Source organism: Entelurus aequoreus, linkage group LG13 (genome assembly GCF_033978785.1).
Source record: "Entelurus aequoreus isolate RoL-2023_Sb linkage group LG13, RoL_Eaeq_v1.1, whole genome shotgun sequence".
In the NCBI taxonomy this organism is placed as follows: domain Eukaryota; kingdom Metazoa; phylum Chordata; class Actinopteri; order Syngnathiformes; family Syngnathidae; genus Entelurus; species Entelurus aequoreus.
Genome location: NC_084743.1, coordinates 15573312 through 15594449, shown reverse-complemented (window position 1 = coordinate 15594449; position 21138 = coordinate 15573312). Strand labels below are relative to the sequence as shown.

Below are 21138 nucleotides of genomic sequence, written 5' to 3'. Positions count from 1 at the left end.
AAAGAGGCGGCGGTATAATAATACAACTCTAGAAATACAATAGGGTCGTCTGTCCCAATGGGACTCGGTCCCTAATTACAATGTTCAAGGGTTATGAATCAATACTGTAAAAACATAGAATTAAAAACCTCGTTTTTAATGGATTTTAATTGGCCAGCAGAGGTCAAAATAGAGACAAAATGGGATTAATGCGTAAGTGGGATTTTCTTTACCCTTATTTATTGAGGGAAGTAGGCCATGCCTTGAGGAGTCGTCCGATTTGGACAGCCTTTGTGCAGCTCGCTGCTAAAAAGCCAAATGTGAACACAGCCGAGAGGAGTTGCCGGTTCCTGTATTGTCACAATTTATAATAAAGTCTGCACGTTGCAAGACGACGCTGTTAAGTCACCGTTAAACTCGCCTAGTTTGTGACTCAAACGGTCAGTTTGTTCCTTCGTTACCTCATTTTTATCGGGGGGTTATTTTGCAGCAAAAATCTTTATTATCATCGAACAAACCTTATTTACAGATACACAAAATAAATACAGATTAGAATAAAACATAGTACTAATCAACGCTCCTTAATTGAGCCCATAATCCTTTCTTTAATTACGGTTTAATGTCTGCTGTGACGTCTATCTGTGCTTCTCAGTTCCGACATCTCTTTTAATCGCCACAAGTCGTGCTGACGGTTCAACTCCTCCAAATTTTTAATCTACCTTTAATTGACTTTTGGTCTGAGAAGTGGTGGACACGACACAAACACCCAGCTGCCCGATTTTTATGTAGCTGAATCTGGATGATACAAAACACAAAACCTTGTGAAGTCGGCACGTTGTGTAATTCGTAAATAAAAACAAAATGCAATGATTTGCAAATCCTTTTCAACTTATATTCAATTGAAAAAACTATTTTACTATGGAGCCACGCTGTTGTAACACGTGGCTTGGCATTGTCTTGTTGAAATAAGCAGGGGCGTCCAGGATAACGTTGCAGGTTGCTCCAAAACCTGTATGTACCTTTCAGCATTAATGGTGCCTTCACCGATGTGTAAGTTACCCGTGCCTTGGTCACTAATACACCCCCATACCATCGCAGATGCTGGCTTTTCAACTTTGCGCCTATAACAGTCCGCATAGTTATTGTCCTCTTTGTTCTGGAGGACACGACGTCCACAGTTTCCAAAAACAATTTGAAATGTGGACTCGTCAGACCACAGAACACTTTTACACATTGCATCAGTCCAATCTTAGATGAGCTCGAGTCCAGCGAAGCCGGTGGCGTTTCTGGGTGTTGTTGATAAATGGCTTTCGCTTTGCATAGTAGAGTTTTAACTTGCACTTACAGATGTAGTGCCTAGGGATGCCCGATAATATCGAACTGCCGATATTATCGGCCGATAAATGCTTTAAAATGTAATATCGGAAATGATCGGTGTCGGTTTCAAAAAGTAAAATGTATGACTTTTTAAAATGCCGCTGTGTACATGGACGTAGGGAGAAGTACAGAGCGCCAATAAACCTTAAAGGCACTGCCTTTGCGTGTTTGCCCAGTCACATAATATCTACGGCTTTTCACACACACAAGTGAATGCAATGCATACTTGGTCAACAGCCATACAGGTCACACTGAGGGTAGTGGTATAAACAACTTTTAACACTGTTTCAAATATGCACCACACTGTGAACCCACACCAAACAAAAATGACAAACACATTTCGGGAGAACATCCGCACCGTAACACAACATAAACACAACAGAACAAATACCCAGAACCCCTTGCAGCACTAACTCTCTCAGGGAGAGCATGTCCCAAATTCCAAGCTGCTGTTTTGAGGCATGTTAAAAAAAAAGAATGCACTTTGTGACTTCAATAATAAATATGGCAGTGCCATGTTGGCATTTTTTTTCCATAACTTTGAGTTGATTTATTTTGGAAAACCTTGTTACATTGTTTAATGCATCCATCGGGGCTTCACAACAAAATTAGGCATAATAATGTGTTCATTCAACGACTGTATACATCGGTATCGGTTGATATCGGAATCAGTAATTAAGAGTTGGACAATATCGGAATATCGGCAAAAAAGCCATTATCGGACATCTCTAGTAGTGACCAACTGTAGTTACTGACAGTGGTTTTTTGAAGTGTTCCTGAGCCCATGTGGTGATATCCTTTACACACTGATGTCGCTTTTTGATGCGGTACCGCCTGAGGGATCGAAAGTCCATGATATCATCGGTTATGTGCAGTGATTTCTCCAGATTCTCTGAACCTTTTGATGATATTACGGACCATAGATGGTGAAATCCCTTAATTCCTTGCAATAGCTGGTTGAGAAATGTTATTTTTTAAATAATTTGCTCACGCATTTGTTCACAACGTGGTGACCCTCACCCCATCCTTGACTGAGCATTTCATGGAAGCTGCTTTTATACCCAATCATGGCACCCACCTGTTCCCAATTAGCCTGTTCACCTGTGGGATGTTCCAAATAAGTGTTTGATGAGCATTCCTCAACTTTATCAGTCTTTTTTGCCACTTATGCCAGCTTTTTTAGAACATGTTGCAGGCATCAAATTCCAAATGAGCTAATATTTGCAAATAATAACAAAGTTTACCAGTTCGAACGTTAAATATCTTGTCTTTGCAGTCTATTCAATCGAATATAGGTTGAAAAGTGCCAACTTCACTGGTTTTGTACAACGCAGTGACTCCTGCACAACTTAACTTCAATACATGTTAAGCCTATTGGAATAAAAAGATGGATCATTTTGCTCCATTTTTTGGGTGCAGGAAGGCAAAGTAGAGGAGCAGCCCTGTGCTGTGGTCCGCACAAGTCCAAGGAGGCCACACAGTGCTCCGGGTGCCCAGTGACACGGGGCCAGACAAAGCTCACGGGGATCCAATAATTGGTTCTTAGAATTATAGCCCGGGGCCACAAAAACAGTAAAGACTCTGTTAGCATGTCGAGTTGGAGAAGGATTTAGAAGGAGAAAAAAAGCCCATCGAAGATCATTGGCTCCACCTTGATCGTCATTGGAACAGGACGTTATTTGGAGGACTTTAAGCCTCTGATCGCTTATTCAAATGTGATTACTTAAAGGCCTACTGAAATGAAATTTTCTTATTCAAACGGGGATAGCAGATCCATGCTATGTGTTATACTTGATCATTTCGCGATATTGCCATATTTTTGCTGAAAGGATTTAGTAGAGAACATCGACGATAAAGTTTTGGTCGCTGATAAAAAAAGCCTCGCCTGTACCGGAAGTAGCGTGACGTCACAGGTTGAAGGGCTCCTCACACTTGCACATTGTTTACACCAGCAGCGAGAGCGATTCGGACCGAGAAAGCAACGATTACCCCATTAATTTGAGCCAGGATGAAAGATTTGTGGATGAGGAACGTGAGAGTGAAGGACTAGAGTGCAGTGCAGGACGTATCTTTTTTCGCTCTGACCGTAACTTAGGTACAAGCTGGCTCATTGGATTCCACACTCTCTCCTTTTTCTATTGTGGATCACGGATTTGTATTTTAAACCACCTCGGATACTATATCCTCTTGAAAATGAGAGTCGAGAATGCGAAATGGACATTCACAGTGACTTTTATCTCCACGACAATACATCGGCGAAGCACTTTAGCTACGGAGCTAACGTGATAGCATCGTGCTTAACTGCATATAGAAACAGACGAAATAAGCCCCTGACTGGAAGGATAGACAGAAGATCAACAATACTACCAAACCCTGGACCTGTAACTACACGGTTAATGCTGTCCAGCTTGGCGAAGCCTAGCAATGCTGTTGCTAACAACGCCATTGAAGCTAACTTAGCTACGGGACCTCGACAGAGCTATGCTAAAAACATTAGCTCTCCACCTACGCCAGCCCTCATCTGCTCATCAACACCCGTGCTCACCTGCGTTCCAGCGATTGACGGAGCGACGAAGGACTTCACCCGATCATCGGTGCGATCGGCGGTTAGCGTCGGATAGCACGTCTGCTATCCAACTCAAAGTCCTCCTGGTTGTGTTGCTGCAGCCAGCCGCTAATACACCGATCCCACCTACAGCTTTCTTCTTTGCAGTCTCCATTGTTCATTAAACAAATTGCAAAAGATTCACCAACACAGATGTCCACAATACTGTGGAATTTTTTGATGAAAAGTATCGGTGTCCCGATACTTCCGTTCAATCCGTGACGTCACGCTCATACGTCATCATACCGAGACGTTTTTAGCCGGATATTTCCCAGGAAATTTAAAATTGCACTTTATAAGTTAACCCGTATTGGCATGTGTTGCAATGTTAAGATTTCATCATTGATATATAAACTATCAGACTGCGTGGTCGGTAGTAGTGGCTTTCAGTAGGCCTTTAAGCCTCTGATCGCTTATTCAAATGTGATTACTTAAACGTTGCAATAGTGTAAATACTTAACGTCCAATAATTTTGATTGACATTTCCATGAGTCATATCCTAGAAAATCATATATATATATTTTTTATGAAGCTCTTTGCACACATCAGCACAAACTGATGACTATTTTCCGAAGAGCCCTGACATTATGTTCAAACATACCGTATTTTCTTATCATAAATTACCGATCAACTCCATTTTAATCAATTTGATTGTTTTTTTACGTGAACGATTTGTTAGTCATTGAGAGTAGGGATGTCCGATAATGGCTTTTTGCCGATATCCGATATGCCGATATTGTCCAACTCTTTAATTACCAACCGATACCGATATCAACCGATATATACAGTCGTGGAATTAACACATTATTATGCCTAATTTGGACAACCAGGTATGGTGAAGATAAGGTACTTTTAAAAAAAATTAGTAAAATAAGATAAATAAATTAAAAACATTTTCTTGAATAAAAAAAGAAAGTACAACAATATAAAAACAGTTACATAGAAACTAGTAATGAATGAAAATTAGTAAAATTAACTGTTAAAGGTTAGTACTATTAGTGGACCAGCAGCACTGTATCCCTTGCAGACTGTATTGATATATATTGATATATAATGTAGGAACCAGAATATTAATAACAGAAAGAAACAACCCTTTTGTGTGAATGAGTGTAAATGGGGGAGGGAGGTTTTTTGGGTTGGTGCACTAATTGTAAGTGTATCTTGTGTTTTTTATGTGGATTTAATAAAAATTAAAAAAAAATAAAAATTAGAAAAAAAAACAAAAAAAACAAAAAAAAACGATACTGATAATAAAAAAAAACGATACCGATAATTTCCGATACTACATTTTAACGCATTTATCGGCCGATAATATCGGCAGACCGATATTATCGGACATCTCTAATTGAGAGTTATGTTAATGTGTTGTTAGATTGCACAATCTAAGTCAGGGGTGTCAAAGGTGCAGCCCGCGGGCCGGATCAGGCCCACGATAAGGTTCTATCCGGCCCGCGGGATGAGTTTGCTAAGTATTAAAATCAACCAAACTGCTGTTCTAAATGTGTCCACTAGATGTCGCAATAACAATTCTTTGTATCTTTGTAGATGATGCTACATATGTAAAAACAATTAACCACATGGAAATAAGCAGATATTAACAGTAAATGAACAAGTAGATTAATAGTAATTTTTTACAGCTTGTCCTTTATAATTATGACAAAACAATAGAATGATAAATGACACAATATGTTACTGCATATGTCAGCAGACAAATAGAGCGTTTGTTTGTTTACTTAGTAATAAAAGACAAGTTGTCTAGTATGTTCACTATTTTATTTAAGGACAAAATTGCAATAATAAACATATGTTTAATGTACCATTAGATTTGTGTTCAAATAAAGCCAAAAATGCCATTTTTTGTGGTCCTCTTTATTTAGAAAAGCATCGAAAAGTATCGAAATACATTTTGGTATCAGGACAACCCTAGTACACACACATAAATCAGTAGCACAACACTCAATATGGCTTCCGGTCCGTCACTTAAATACGTCTGTGTGCAACCTAAACACAAATAAAAATACCTATTGTTACACAGAGCACACCCACAAAATAAATGTATACAAAATTACATATAGCACCAATAAGAGTAACGATAAATACCGGTATTGACAAGGAATATCGATAAGGGTATCATACCGATAATATTTTAACGATACACAGTACAGACCATGAATTGATTAACGTGGACCCCGACTTAAACAAGTTGAAAAACGTATTCGTGTCATATCTGTGATTATGTTTTGTTTTAGTCATGTTCGGATTTGGTTTTGGACTTTTTGTGCACTTTTATTTGTCACCATAGCAACCATTAGTTTCACCTGGTTCACATCCTCATGTCACGCACCTGTCTCACGTTTTCACTAATCATGTCACCAGTATTTAAGGCCATTGTTGCCAGGCAGTCGGCCTGGCGACATCACTCTGTTCACCTCTGCGCACTTCATGCCTTGTCAAGTAAGTTTTTTCTATTCATGCCACAGTTAGCGACTTTTGTTCATGTCCTTAGTTTTTTGCCCACGTGCAAGTTTTTGTTTCATAGTCAAGTTTGTACCTCCGCCTTGTGCGCGCCTTTAGTTTGTTCTTTTTGTTATAGTAAAAAATAAATATGTCCTTACCTTCAAGCCATGCAACTTTTATTGCATCTCGGAAAAACAAACCCGCCATAGTCCACATCATGACAATTCGGGTGTTACCATTTAGTGGTCAATTGTACTGAACTGTGCAATCTACTAATAAAAGTCTCAATCAATCAATCAAAGACCAAAAGTTTGGACACACCTGCTCATTTCAATGCATTTTCTTTATTTTCATGACTATTTACATTATAGATTGTCACTGAAGGCATCAAAACTATGACACCTGTGAAGTGAAAACCGTTTCAGGTGACTACCTCTTGAAGCTCATCGAGAGAATGCCAAGAGTGTGCAAAGCAGTAATCAGAGCAAACGGTGGCTATTTTGAAGAAACTATAATATAAAACATTTTTTCGGTTATTTCACCTTTTTTTGTTAAGGACATAACTCCACATGTTCATAGTTTTGATGCCTTCAGTGACCATCTACAATGTAAATAGTCATGAAAATAAAAAAAACACATTGAATGAGAAGGTGTGTCCAAACTTTTGGCCTGTACTGTACATTCCTAGTTATGGGAAACCCCCAACTAAAAAAAAATAAAATAAAAATAGTGCGCACATTGTTTGACTCTACCCGCGTTCTTCGATTAAACAGTCGGAGGCCAGGTCTTTATGAAAGATTTAACATTTATTTAATTACAAATTACAGCATTGGTCTCAGTGAACAATCCAATAGCTACTGCCAAAAGGAATGAGCCTCGATCAATAATGATTCGTCCTCCTTACAGTCTGTGAGACAAAAACAAAGTCCAGAAACAACAGTTCATGACCAAACAAGTCCTTCCAGAGGAGGGGGGTGAATCGAGTGAAAAAGGCAAAAGAGTTAATGAGTAGCTGTGCCACAACAAGGCCACCGAGGGACGTCAGAGTGGAGACATCGGTTGATAAGAGTTTATTTTTATAGTCCTTAATGAAAAGTGCCTCAAGGGGCTACACAAACCACAACATTCCCTGATGTGAACCCACACTTGGGCAAGGAAGTATTTCAAAAGCCCCAAATTGGAAAAGGAGAACAACTTGTTGACCAACTGCGACGGATACCAGGGAATGGAATCGACCTATTCCGCCTACAAAGCCCTTTAAAAAACATGTAACCATTTAATAACAGTCCTGATAACATGTAATACCGTATTTTTTGGACTATAAGGCTCACTTAAAATCCTTTTATTTTCTCAAAAATCGACAGTGCGCCTTATGACACCGGTGCACCTAATGTACAGGATCATTCTGGTTGTGCTTACTGACCTCGACGCAATTTTATTTGGTACATGGTGTAATGATAAGTGTGACTAGTAGATGGCAGTCACACATAAGAGCATAAGCCGAACCGCTTGATGGATTGTCGGCGCGTTAAACATACCGTATTTTTCGGACTATAAGTCGCAGTTTTTTTCATAGTTTAGCAGGGGGTGCGACTTATATTCAGGAGTGACTTATTCGTGAAATTATTAACACATTACCGTAAAATATCAAATCAGATAATTTAGCTCATTCACGTAAGAGACTAGACGTATAAGATTTCATGGGATTTAGCGATTAGGAGTGACAGATTGTTTGGTAAACGTATAGCATGTTCTATATGTTATAGTTATTTGAATGACTCTTACCATAATATGTTACGTTAACATACCAGGCACGTTCTCAGTTGGTTATTTATGCCTCATATAACGTACACTTATATTCTTTATTTATTTTAAATTGCCTTTCAAATGTCTATTCTTGGTGTTGGCTTTTATCAAATACATTTCCCCTAAAAAATGCGACTTATACTCCAGTGCGACTTATATATGTTTTTTCCCTTCTTTATTATGCATTTTCGGCCGGTGCGACTTATACTCCGGTGCGACTTATACTCCGGAGCGACTTATAGTCCGACAAATACGGTACAAGTATTATTAGGGTGTGTGTATAAGGACCGCAAAATGGCACCTATTAGCAGACATATTATCTGGCGTTTTGTTCAAAAGCAACTTTTCTTACCTTCTGGTACCTGCTGATGTGTATTTGGGATCTGCATAAGTCCTGAAAATGTGCGCGCCTCTGCAATTGTAGTCCGTAGTCATAAGCGTCTTCTTTTTCTCTACCTTCTTATGTGGCATTCATCTTCCACTGTTGCCATTTCTAATATAAAGTAGCGGAAAGTTCTTACTTATATCTGTCAGTAAACTCTCTATCAAAGCAATAAAACATACCGGTGTAGTGAGTTTACATTATTCAACCAAGGAACTTTAGTTATTAGAGGGTTCCAGTCGGATGATTTTTCACGGGACACATTTCCGGCGTTGTTGTTGCACGAGTGAGCCACGGATGAGGAGATGCTGCTCCGTTATTGATTGAAGTAAAGTCTGAATGTCATTAAAACAGTTAGCGCCATCTTTTGACACTTCTTCCACTCCCGTCCTTGCACGCTACACCGCTACAACAAAGATGACGAGGAGAAGACGCTGTCGAAGGTCAGCCACGTAAAAAAGACCGCCCACAAAACGGCGCATCCTGAAGCGACTGTTAGAAACCTCTTACTCACTTGCCCTAAGGAACAATACTATTTGTTCTATAACCTGGTCAAACGTGGATGAATAACAATCTCTTGAAAACATAAAAAATGACCATTTTCAAGGGTTATGAATCAATACTGTAAAAACAATAAATCAAAAATGTTGTTTTTAAAGGATTTTAATTGGCCAGCAGAGGCCAACATAGAGACAAAGTGGGATTAATGCGTAAGTAGTAAGTATGGATTGTTTTAGTTATATTGTAAAACTTACAAACGTTGCTTGGAGTGACGAATGAACAATACATACAAGTAGAAACGCTATGGACGACCAGAAGACGAAACAGCACTTCTACTTCCGGTTCAAAAGCTTTGAGACGGAAACTCGTCCAAAAGAGGGCGCCATATCACAGACACAACACACCATTTAAGTGGCTTTGCATGAAAACTACTTGCTTTAAGGCTACCAGCGAAAAAATTATCCATAAATTAGCCGCATCGTTTTATAAGTCGCAGGGATCAAAACGTATTAAAGAATTAGCGGCTTTCGGACCAAAATTTAGGGTATACAATGGTATTTAAAAGTTTTGAATGACCGGAGTGCATGTTGTTTGGTGTGCAGACATTCCACTATAAAACAAGTACAGTAACCAAACTGTAAGAAACCTCTCACTCACTTGCCCTAAGGAACAATACTATTTGTTCTATACCCCGGTCAAAGGTGGATTAATAACAATCTCTTGAAAACACATGAAAAATTACCATTTTCAAGGGTTATGAATCAATACTGTAAAAACAATAAATCAAAACCTTTGTTTTTAATGGATTTTAATTGGCCAGCAGAGGCCAAAATAGAGACGTAAGTATGAATTGTTTTAGATATATTGTAAAACTTACAAACGTTGCTTGGAGTGACGAATGAACAATACATACGAGTAGAAACGCTATGGATGACTAGAAGACGAAACAGCACTTCTACTTCCGCTTTGAGACGGAAACTCGTCCAAAAGAGGGCGCCATATCACAGACACAACACACCATTTAAGTGGCCTCATAGAACATCCATTCAACCGCAGGGATCAAAGCGTAGGAAAGAAGTAGCGGCTTTCAGTCCGAAATTTACGGTATACATTTGTATTTAAAAGTTTTGAATGACCAACCTGTCATCCTGCATGTTGTTTGGTGTGCGGACATTCCACTATAAAACAAGTAAAGTAACCAAACTGTAAGAAACCCCTCACTCACTTGCCCTAAGGAACAATACTATTTTTTCTATACCCTGGTCAAACATGGATGAATAACAATCTCTTGAAAACACATGAAAAATGACCATTTTCAATGGTTATGAATCAATACTGTAAAAACAATAAATCAAAACATTTGTTTTTAATGGACCAGCAGAGGCCAAAATAGAGACGTAAGTATGAATTGTTTTAGTTATATTGTAAAACTTACAAACGTTGCTTGGAGTGACGAATAAACAATACATACGAGTAGAAACGCTATGGACGACTAGAAGACGAAACAGCACTTCTACTTCCGCTTTGAGACGGAAACTCGTCCAAAAGAGGGCGCCATATCACAGACACAACACACCATTTGAGTGGCCTCATAGAACATCCATTCATTTGAATGGGAATTTCCTGGAAATTTGGGAATTTCTGGAAAAACAGGAATTTCTGAAAATACTGATACTAACTAGAGATGCCGATAAATGCTTTAAAATGTAATATCGGAAATTATCGGTATCGTTTTTTTCATTATCAGTATCGTTTTTTTTATTTTTTATTAAATCAACATAAAAAACACAAGATACACTTACAATTAGTGCACCAACCCAAAAAACCTCCCTCACTCATTCACACTCATTCACACAAAAGGGTTGTTTCTTTCTGTTATTAATATTCTGGTTCCTACATTATATATCAATATATATCAATACAGTCTGCAAGGGATACAGTCCGTAAGCACACATGATTGTGTGTGCTGCTGGTCCACTAATAGTACTAACCTTTAACAGTTAATTTTACTCATTTTCATTAATTACTAGTTTCTATGTAACTGTTTTTATATTGTTTTACTTTCTTTTTTATTCAAGAAAATGTTTTTAATTTATTTATCTTATTATTATTATTTTTTTTAAAAATACCTTATCTTCTTCACTGTACCTGGTTGTCCAAATTAGGCATAATAATGTGTTAATTCCACGACTGTATATATTGGTATCGGTTGATATCGGTATCGGTAATTAAGAATTGGACAATATCGGAATATCGGATATCGGCAAAAAGCCATTATCGGACATCCCTAATACTAACACAATTGTCCTAGATGATATGAATGGGTTGGTGTTGGAACTTTTGGAATTGAGAATGGGGATTTCAGAATTCCTGGAATTTTTGGTAAAACCAGGCATTTGTACAAAAAAATAAATAAAAGTGCGGCCCGGGGGCCATTTGCGGCCGGCAGCTAATTGTTTACCAGCCCGCCACACATTCTGGAAATACTATTGTAAAAATAAAAAATAACATTAAAAAAAGTGGAATGAGGTGAAATCTAATGAGAAAAAGTTGCAATGTTGACACAAAAGCTGCCATGCAGGCTATTATTTGTTTCTTTTGTCTTTCTTTATTTTTCGTTTTTTGCCATTGCTCAAAAAAAAAAAATAATGACAAAAAATCCATGTTATAATGAATTATTTTCAGGGCTCCAATTACTTCAAATATTTCACTTTAAAATGTTTTATGTGGTAAATATTGCATATATTGTGTAGTTGCCATACAAAAACATCAAAGTTTTCTTTGACAAAAGCGCATAAAACCAACAAAATAATAGCTCCAGCATAAAATCGACAGATATATCTGAAGTTGATCTCGTAACTTAAGTGTTGAAAGTAAAAGAAAAAACTAATAAAAATGTATCACTTTATGAGTGGGGCACCTTTTGGATCCCAAATATATTTGGTGGTATTTTATTTATCTTTTCACTGTGATTACTCAAAAATATTAAATAATTAAAATCAATGGTGTCCTGCATTATTGATCTTTTAGGGCTCTAATTACTAAATACTGCATATTTCAGTTTTACGACAGAAAAGCCATAAAACATTTGTATTTTATTTTCTATTACTTTATATCAACTTGAAGTTGATATAGAGATTTACTGTAAGCGTTAAATAATTAAAAAAAAACTATAATCTGACTTATTTTTAACATTTTAATGACTCAGACCCTTTATGGTCCCCGGGACCCCTAAAGGTAAAATAAATAAAAAATCCATATATTTTGTTATGGTTTCAAAATGAAAACTATTAAAATGGCCCCCACATGCTTTAATTTTACCGTGTGCGGCCCTCAGTGGAAAAAGTTTGTACAAGTTTGGACAAGTTTGGACACCCCTATGACTCAAGTAAAAGTAACAAGTAGTCATCAAAATGTATTATTATTGAAAATTGCAACATTACCTAGAGGCAGTTTGGCTTAGCTGCTCTCAGTGCTGCTGGAGTGATGGGCAAATGGTTGTGTTAGGGACAGAGGTGGGTAGCGTTCCCAAATATTGTACTTAAGTAAGAGTATTGTTACTTTAGAATAATATGACTCGAGTAAAAGTAACAAGTAGTCATCAAAATGTATTATTACTAAAAATTGCAACATTACCTAGAGGCAGTTTGGCTCTCAGTGCTGCTGGAGTGACGGGCAAATGGTTGTGTTCGATACAGAGGTGGGCAACGTACCCAAATATTGTACTTAAGTAAGAGTATCGTTACTTTAAAGTAATATGACCCGAGTAAAAGTAACAAGTAGTCATCAAAATGTATTATTATTGAAAATTGCAACATTACCTAGAGGCAGTTTGGCTCTCAGTGCTGCTGGAGTGATGGGCAAATGTTTGTGTTAGGGACAGCGGTGGGTAGCGTACCCAAATATTGTACTTAAGTAAGAGCATTGTTACTTTAGAATGATATGACTCGAGTAAAAGTAACAAGTAGTCATCAAAAGTAATTATTATTGGAGATTGCAACTTACTAAATTTGGCTTAGTCCGCTCTCAGTGCTGCTGGAGTGATGGGCAAATGTTTGTGTTAGGGACAGCGGTGGGTAGCGTACCCAAATATTGTACTTAAGTAAGAGTATCGTTACTTTAGAGTAATATGACTTGAGTAAAAGTAACTAGTAGTCATCAAAATGTATTATTATTGAAAATTGCAACATTACCTAGAGGCAGTTTGGCTCTCAGTGCTGCTGGAGTGGTGGGCAAATGCTAGTGTTAGGGATAGAGGTGGGTAGCATACCCAAATATTGTACTTACTGTAAGTAAAAGTATTGTTACTTATGAATAATATGACTCAAGTAAAAGTAACAAGTAGTCATCAAAATGTATTATTATTGAAAATTGCAACATTACCTAGAGGCAGTTTGGCTCTCAGTGCTGCTGGAGTGATGGGAAAATGGTTGTGTTAGGGACAGCGGTGGGTAGCGTACCCAAATATTGTACTTAAGTAAGAGCATTGTTACTTTAGAATGATATGACTCGAGTAAAAGTAAGAAGTAGTCATCAAAAGTAATTATTATTGGAGATTGCAACTTACTAAATTTGGCTTAGTCCGCTCTCAGTGCTGCTGGAGTGATGGGCAAATGTTTGTGTTAGGGACAGCGGTGGGTAGCGTACCCAAATATTGTACTTAATTAAGAGTATCGTTACTTTAGAGTAATATGACTTGAGTAAAAGTAACTAGTAGTCATCAAAATGTATTATTATTGAAAATTGCAACATTACCTAGAGGCAGTTTGGCTCTCAGTGCTGCTGGAGTGATGGGCAAATGTTTGTGTTAGTGACAGCGGTGGGTAGCGTACCCAAATATTGTACTTAAGTAAGAGCATTGTTACTTTAGAATGATATGACTCGAGTAAAAGTAGCAAGTAGTCATCAAAATGTATTATTATTGAAAATTGCAACATTACCTAGAGGCAGTTTGGCTCTCAGTGCTGCTGGAGTGATGGGCAAATGTTTGTGTTAGGCACAGCGGTGGGTAGCGTACCCAAATATTGTACTTAAGTAAGAGCATTGTTACTTTAGAATGATATGACTCGAGTAAAAGTAACAAGTAGTCATCAAAAGTAATTATTATTGGAGATTGCAACTTACTAAATTTGGCTTAGTCCGCTCTCAGTGCTGCTGGAGTGATGGGCAAATGTTTGTGTTAGGGACAGCGGTGGGTAGCATACCCAAATATTGTACTTAATTAAGAGTATCGTTACTTTAGAGTAATATGACTTGAGTAAAAGTAACTAGTAGTCATCAAAATGTATTATTATTGAAAATTGCAACATTACCTAGAGGCAGTTTGGCTCTCAGTGCTGCTGGAGTGGTGGGCAAATGCTTGTGTTAGGGATAGAGGTGGGTAGCGTACCCAAATATTGTACTTAATTAAGAGTATCGTTACTTTAGAGTAATATGACTTGAGTAAAAGTAACTAGTAGTCATCAAAATGTATTAATATTGAAAATTGCAACATTACCTAGAGGCAGTTTGGCTCTCAGTGCTGCTGGAGTGGTGGGCAAATGCTTGTGTTAGGGATAGAGGTGGGTAGCATACCCAAATATTGTACTTAATTAAGAGTATCGTTACTTTAGAGTAATATGACTTGAGTAAAAGTAACTAGTAGTCATCAAAATGTATTAATATTGAAAATTGCAACATTACCTAGAGGCAGTTTGGCTCTCAGTGCTGCTGGAGTGGTGGGCAAATGCTTGTGTTAGGGATAGAGGTGGGTAGCGTACCCAAATATTGTACTTACTGTAAGTAAGAGTATTGTTACTTAAGAATAATATGACTCAAGTAAAAATAAAAAGTAGTCATCAAAATAGTTATTATTGAAAATTGCAACATTACGTAAAGGGCACATTTGGCTTAAGGCTATTATCAATAAATTAGCCGCACGGTTTTATAAGTCGCAGGGATCAAAGCGTATGAAGGAAGTAGTGGCTTATATATTTGTATTTTAAAGTTTTGAATGACCAACCTGTCATACTGTTGGAGCGCATGTTGTGTGGTTTGCAGACTTAGCACTATAAAACAAGTACAATAACAAACATTTCAAATCCATACAAAAAATGTGTTTATAAAATCAAACTTGTTTATGTAAGTAAAAGTTGAATGGTCTCCATTCTCTTGTCTGCCCTTTCAACAAGTCCTGCTGGATTGTTTTTAAACGCGCCACAGGAAGCAGTATCAATAAAAGAGAGGTATTTCCAAAGCGTAAGAGGATCAGGACATTTTATCGGGACTTGATCGCTTCGTTAAGTAACGTATCCTTTCTTGCCCTGACTTGTTTCACTCACTGGGGGTCGAGCAGGTGATGTCAAGGTGAGATCCAATCAGGGCGGTGTCGGCCGGCGGCGGGTCCTGGTGTAATTACACCCACGCTAAAGTTTACCGATAAGGTCCGGCCACTTTTAAGGGGCCTGTAATCTTGTCGGCGCAAACATATCGTTTCGCATTTTTCACGTTAATTATATTGTCAGGGTGGGGCGTCGCATCGCTTCCGAAGTTTCAAGGTGACATTTTCTTTCCACAACGGAGGTGGTGGGCAAAAACACTCGGTGACAGATGGGTGTCGTTTGTGTGGAGATACATCCTTGCTTTTAATTAACAGCTTTCCTTTTTAATTTTTCACTCCAGTGCATATTGTACAAGTCGTGTACGCCTCTTTTTAATGCAGACCTGTGATGTTATATTTGGTAAACAACCTGTCATAGTTGTTGTTCACACACAGGGATGGGCACCTTTCACATTTTACCTGGGAATTGAACTGTTGTGTGTTAATAAATAATTATTGTTTTTAATCAATAAAATACAATTTTTACTTGATAATTTAAAAAATCAGCTGATTATGACAACTTTCTATCCAGTTGTTGCATCGTGTTTTATTATTACAATTAAAAATTACAACATTACCGAGAGACAGTTTGGCCGAGTCTGCTCTCAGTGCTGCTGTAGTGATTTACACATGTTTGTGTTAGGGAGAGAGGTGGGTAGCGTACCCAAATATTGTACTTAAGTAAGAGTATCGTTACTTTAGAATAATATGACTCGAGTAAAAGTAACAAGTAGTCATCAAAATGAATTATTGTTGGAAATTGCAACATTACTTAGAGGCAGTTTGGCTCTCAGTGCTGCTGGAGTGATGGGCAAATGGTTGTGTTAGGGACAGAGGTGGGTAGCGTATCCAAATATTGTACTTAAGTAAGAGTATTGTTACTTTAGAATAATATGACTCGAGTAAAAGTAACAAGTAGTCATCAACATTTATTATTACTGAAAATTGCAACATTACCTAGAGGCAGTTTGGCTCTCAGTGCTGCTGGAGTGACGGGCAAATGGTTGTGTTCGATACAGAGGTGGGTAACGTACCCAAACATTGTACTTAAGAGTATCGATACTTTAAAGTAATATGACCCAAGTAAAAGTAACAAGTAGTCATCAAAATGTATTATTATTGAAAATTGCAACATTACCTAGAGGCAGTTTGGCTCTCAGTGCTGCTGGAGTGATGGGCAAATGTGTGTGTTAGGGACAGCGGTGGGTAGCGTACCCAAATATTCTACTTAAGTAAGAGTATTGTTACTTTAGAATGATATGACTCAAGTAAAAGTAACAAGAAGTCATCAAAAGTAATTATTATTGGAGATTGCAACTTACCAAGTTTGGCTTAGTCCGCTCTCAGTGCTGCTGGAGTGATGGGCACATGGTTGTGTTCAGAACAGAGGTGGGTAGCGTACCCAAATATTGTACTTAATTAAGAGTATCGTTACTTTAGAGTAATATGACGTGAGTAAAAGTAACCAGTAGTCATCAAAATGTATTATTATTGAAAATTGCAACATTACCTAGAGGCAGTTTGGCTCTCAGTGCTGCTGGAGTGGTGGGCAAATGCTTGTGTTAGGGATAGAGGTGGGTAGCATACCCAAATATTGTACTTACTGTAAGTAAGAGTATTGTTACTTAAGAATAATATGACTCAAGTAAAAATAAAAAGTAGTCATCAAAATAGTTATTATTGAAAATTGCAACATTACCTAAGGGCACATTTGCTGGGTCTGCTCTCAGTGCTGCTGGAGTGATGGGCAAATGTTTGTGTTAGGGAAAGAAGTGGGTAGCGTACCCAAATATTGTACTTACTGTAAGTAAGAGTGTGGTTACTTAAGAATAATATGACTCATGTAAAAATAAAAAGTTGTCATCAAAATAATCACTTGAGTAATTAAGTATTCCGTAAAAAAAATACTCAGGTATTGAGTAACCTGTGAGTAACTTCTCATTTATTTAGTAGCTATTTTTAATGGTTCTTGGACTACAATTGTAGTTGATGTTGCCATTTTTGATATAAAGTAGTGTAAAGTGCTTACGTATATCTGCCATTAAAGCACTAAAACATACCGGTATAGTGAGTTTACATTATTCACCCAAGGAACATTAGTCGGACGGTTTTTCACGGGACACATTTCCGGCGGATGAGGAGATGCTGCTCCGTTATTGATTGAAGTAAAGTCTGAATGTCATTAAAACAGTTAGCGCCATCTTTTGACACTTCTTCCACTCCCGTCCTTGCATGCTACACCGCTACAACAAAGATGATGGGGAGAGGACGCTGTCGAAGGTGAGCCACGTAAATAAGACCGCCCACAAAACGCCGCATCCTGAAGCGACTGTCAGAAAGCGACTTGCAGATGATCTGTAAAACATCCTCTATGCGACATTTTGACCAAAGAACCACCATTACATGTTATGTAGACCACAAGGAAGTCTTTTACATTTAGAAAAAAAATCATAATAACATGACTCCTTTAATGCGCCCTATAATCCGGTGCGCCTTATACATGAAAAAAGATCAAAAATAGACCATTCATAGGCAGTGCGCCTTATTATCCGGTGCGCCCTATGGTCCGTAAATTACGGTAAACAATGGACATTATACTTTTGTAATGTTTATTTTACGTTTATATTTTCAGTCTTAAAAATCTAAATGAAGGAAGAAGTGTAAAGAAATAAAGTGTGAAAGGAAAACAGTTCAAAAGAAGGAACATCAGTCTTCAACAAAACTTCTGGAGCTTCTGTTTCTTCATGCTGTTAACTATCTGTCCAGCAGCACACGCAGGAAACGAGTAGCAAGGGCAGAAACATTTATTTATTGACAGTGCAGTGCGATGTGTTTACTTTGCAATTAGGTAAACGCAGTCTCAAAGGAATATAACCTGCGGAGGCACTTTCTTTAATGCGCCTTATAATCTGGTGCGCCTTGTATAAAAACAACATTGAAAATAGACCATTCATCGGCAGTGCGCCTTATAATCCTGTGCGCCCTATGGTCCGGAAAATACGGTAATCCGTGCATTAGTTTTCTATATTGCTTGTTAGTGACCTGCAGCCGCAGCCGACTGACTTTGAGTGAGAAGCGAGGTCCGCTGCGCCCTAGAGTAACGATGCAACCAAAATATAGAACTGGTTCATGTGGTGCCTTTGTGGTTTCGGGAAACGGGGAAAATAAAACCGAAACAAGTCCCCAAAGTCATTTGAAAAATAAGCGTGTCAATTAGGTGCGAAACGAGCCACAAATGAGATTTTGTCGCACGTGAAATTGAATTAGCCATATGGCCAAGCTCGGCGATATTTTTCCGACGCGTTCCCCGCACACTGTGAAAGCTCGACGGTGTCCAGGTCCCCGGTTGGTCGTTTTTTGTTTTTTTTTAGCCGTATGGAACTGGTTGTGTGGTTTTCTCCTGTGCATCGGTGGGTTAAGTTGTTGGATCGAGTCATTCCTCCCAATCCCCAACACCCCCCCACCCCCGTCTGAGACTTGCATTGAATCAGCGCCATGCGGACCCAGCAGCTGTTCCTTCTGCTCTCGGCAGGCCGCTGTGGTTAATTGAAGTGTAATGCGCTCAACAGCAGGGAAGGTCAGATGCAGCTCTCTGCTGGTGCAGAGTCAGAAGCTAAATACAACACACCTACAGTCAAGAGCTTTCATGCTCCTCTCCACATATCCACATTACTGCCTCACTTTTACATGTTATTGTGTGAATGCTTCAAAGCATTCACACATATGGTTTCTTCTTCTCCAGATTGTGGCGCGCTCTACCTTCCACATTTTTCACCCGATTCAAACCGGTCCAACTTCAAACTGTTCGGCCTATTCAGGAATCGTGGGCTTTCCCTGGACAAATTCCAAAACTTCCCAGATTTTCCAGAAATCCAGGTTTTCCGGGACATTTGGTGTCAGGTTCAAACACTGATGACATCTATTAAACAAGACGAGAGGCAAATAATTAAACAGAGACAGAATTCAATCTGGACTCAATATTGAGGAGAGTCGTCTGTACACTGTACCCTTGCACGGTATCTCAGTACGCTCAGACAAAATATTGCACGCCTCCTTCTTTTATTTTGGACCATCCCCAACCACATGGCCACCGCTGTTTCCAAAGGACAAAGGTCGCAAGAAGTTCACAGAAAAGGTCGTAAACAATTCACAGAAAAGGTCAGTTCAAAAAGAGTTCGTAAAATAGTTCAAAAAGAGGTCCATAAAATAGTTCAAAAAGACGTTCGTAAACCAGTTCAAAAAGGAGGTTCAAAAAGAGGTCGTCTGGAAATTGGGCAGATCCTGTCTTCTCTCCGCTTTGAAGTCCTTGGGTTAGAACAATATCTTTCTGTTGATTAGGATTTAGATGCGTTCCCAGATTAGCCGGGAGAGATAGTCTTCCCAACGTGTTCTGGGTCTTCTCCGTGGCTTCCTACCGGTCGGATGGCACAACATCTCCCTAGAGAGGCGTTCGGGTGGCATCCTGACCAGATGCCCGAACCACCTCATCCGGCTCCTCTCGATGTGGAGGAGCAGCGGCTTTACTTTGAACTCCTCCCGGATGGCAGGCCTTCTCACCCTATCCCTAAGGGAGAGCCCCGCCACCCGGCGGAGGAAACTCATTTGTACCTGTGATCTTATCATTTCGGTCATAACCCAAAGCTCATGACCATAGGTGAGGATGGGAACGTAGATCGACCGGTAAATTGAGAGCTTTGCCTTCCGGCTCAGCTCCTTCTTCACCACAACGGATCGATACAGCGTCCGCATTACTGAAGACGCCGCACCGATCCGCCTGTCGATCTCACCATCCACTCTTCCCTCACTCGTGAACAAGACTCAGAGGTACTTGAACTCCTCCACATGGAGCAAAGTCTCCTCCCCAACCAGGAGATGGCACTCCACCCTTTTCCGGGCGAGAACTGTGGACTTCGATGGCCTGATTCTCATCCCGGTCGCTTAAATGGCAAGCGATTTCAAGGAATTGATACACAGGGAACCAGTTCTGACCAAGAATCGGTTTTCAATTCCCATCCGGGGTGGTGATCGACATTGAAAAACATTAATTGGCAACGGCCACCAAATCTCTAATCCAGTGGTTCTTAACCTGGGTTCGATCGAACCCTAGGGGTTCGGTGAGTAGGCCTCAGGGGTTCGGCAGAGCCTCTGCCGCGGAGGTCACACACCCGACTCATCATGTAAATAAAACTTCTCCCTATCGGCGTATTATGGATACGTCCTGGGCATGACGTTAAAGTGCATCCAGCAGTGGAGGCTCCTCTATTGGGTCTTGGGGCACTAGGAGGTTAACCCCTTTACTACTGTTACCCCAGGTGGCCCTTGGCAAAGGCCTAGTACCTGACTGCCCCCGAGCCAGGGATACAGTGAATACCTCAACGTCTTGGACTCTATGCCACTGGACCCTGACCCGATTCTGTCAAGGATCATGTGGGGACTGTCTGTGCCACTGTCTGTGCACCAGTCTCCCCACGTAAAACAAAGTCACTCACAGGCATCCTCCATAAAGGGATACACCCCTACCAGGAGGATTGTCATACTCGTTCAAGTGACCGCCGATGATGATGATTATGGATACGGCAACAGCCGAAGTCACACTGATTTGCAGGTGTGTAATTTGTTGTGAGTGTAGTGGATTGTCCGAAGCTTAAACAGCAACAAAAGTGAGTTCAGTAC

At 39.3% G+C, this 21138-nt stretch overlaps 1 long non-coding RNA gene across 1 annotated transcript in view; it reads right to left on the bottom strand.

Annotated features, from left to right (window-relative positions):
- Positions 1–5821: 5821 nt before the first annotated feature.
- The window catches only part of LOC133663200 (uncharacterized), a 69070-nt gene continuing 53753 nt past the window's right edge, over positions 5822–21138 (bottom strand). The window contains exon 5 of the long non-coding RNA XR_009828258.1: positions 5822–5962. This is a non-coding gene — a long non-coding RNA (uncharacterized LOC133663200). The remainder of the gene's footprint in view (positions 5963–21138) is intronic.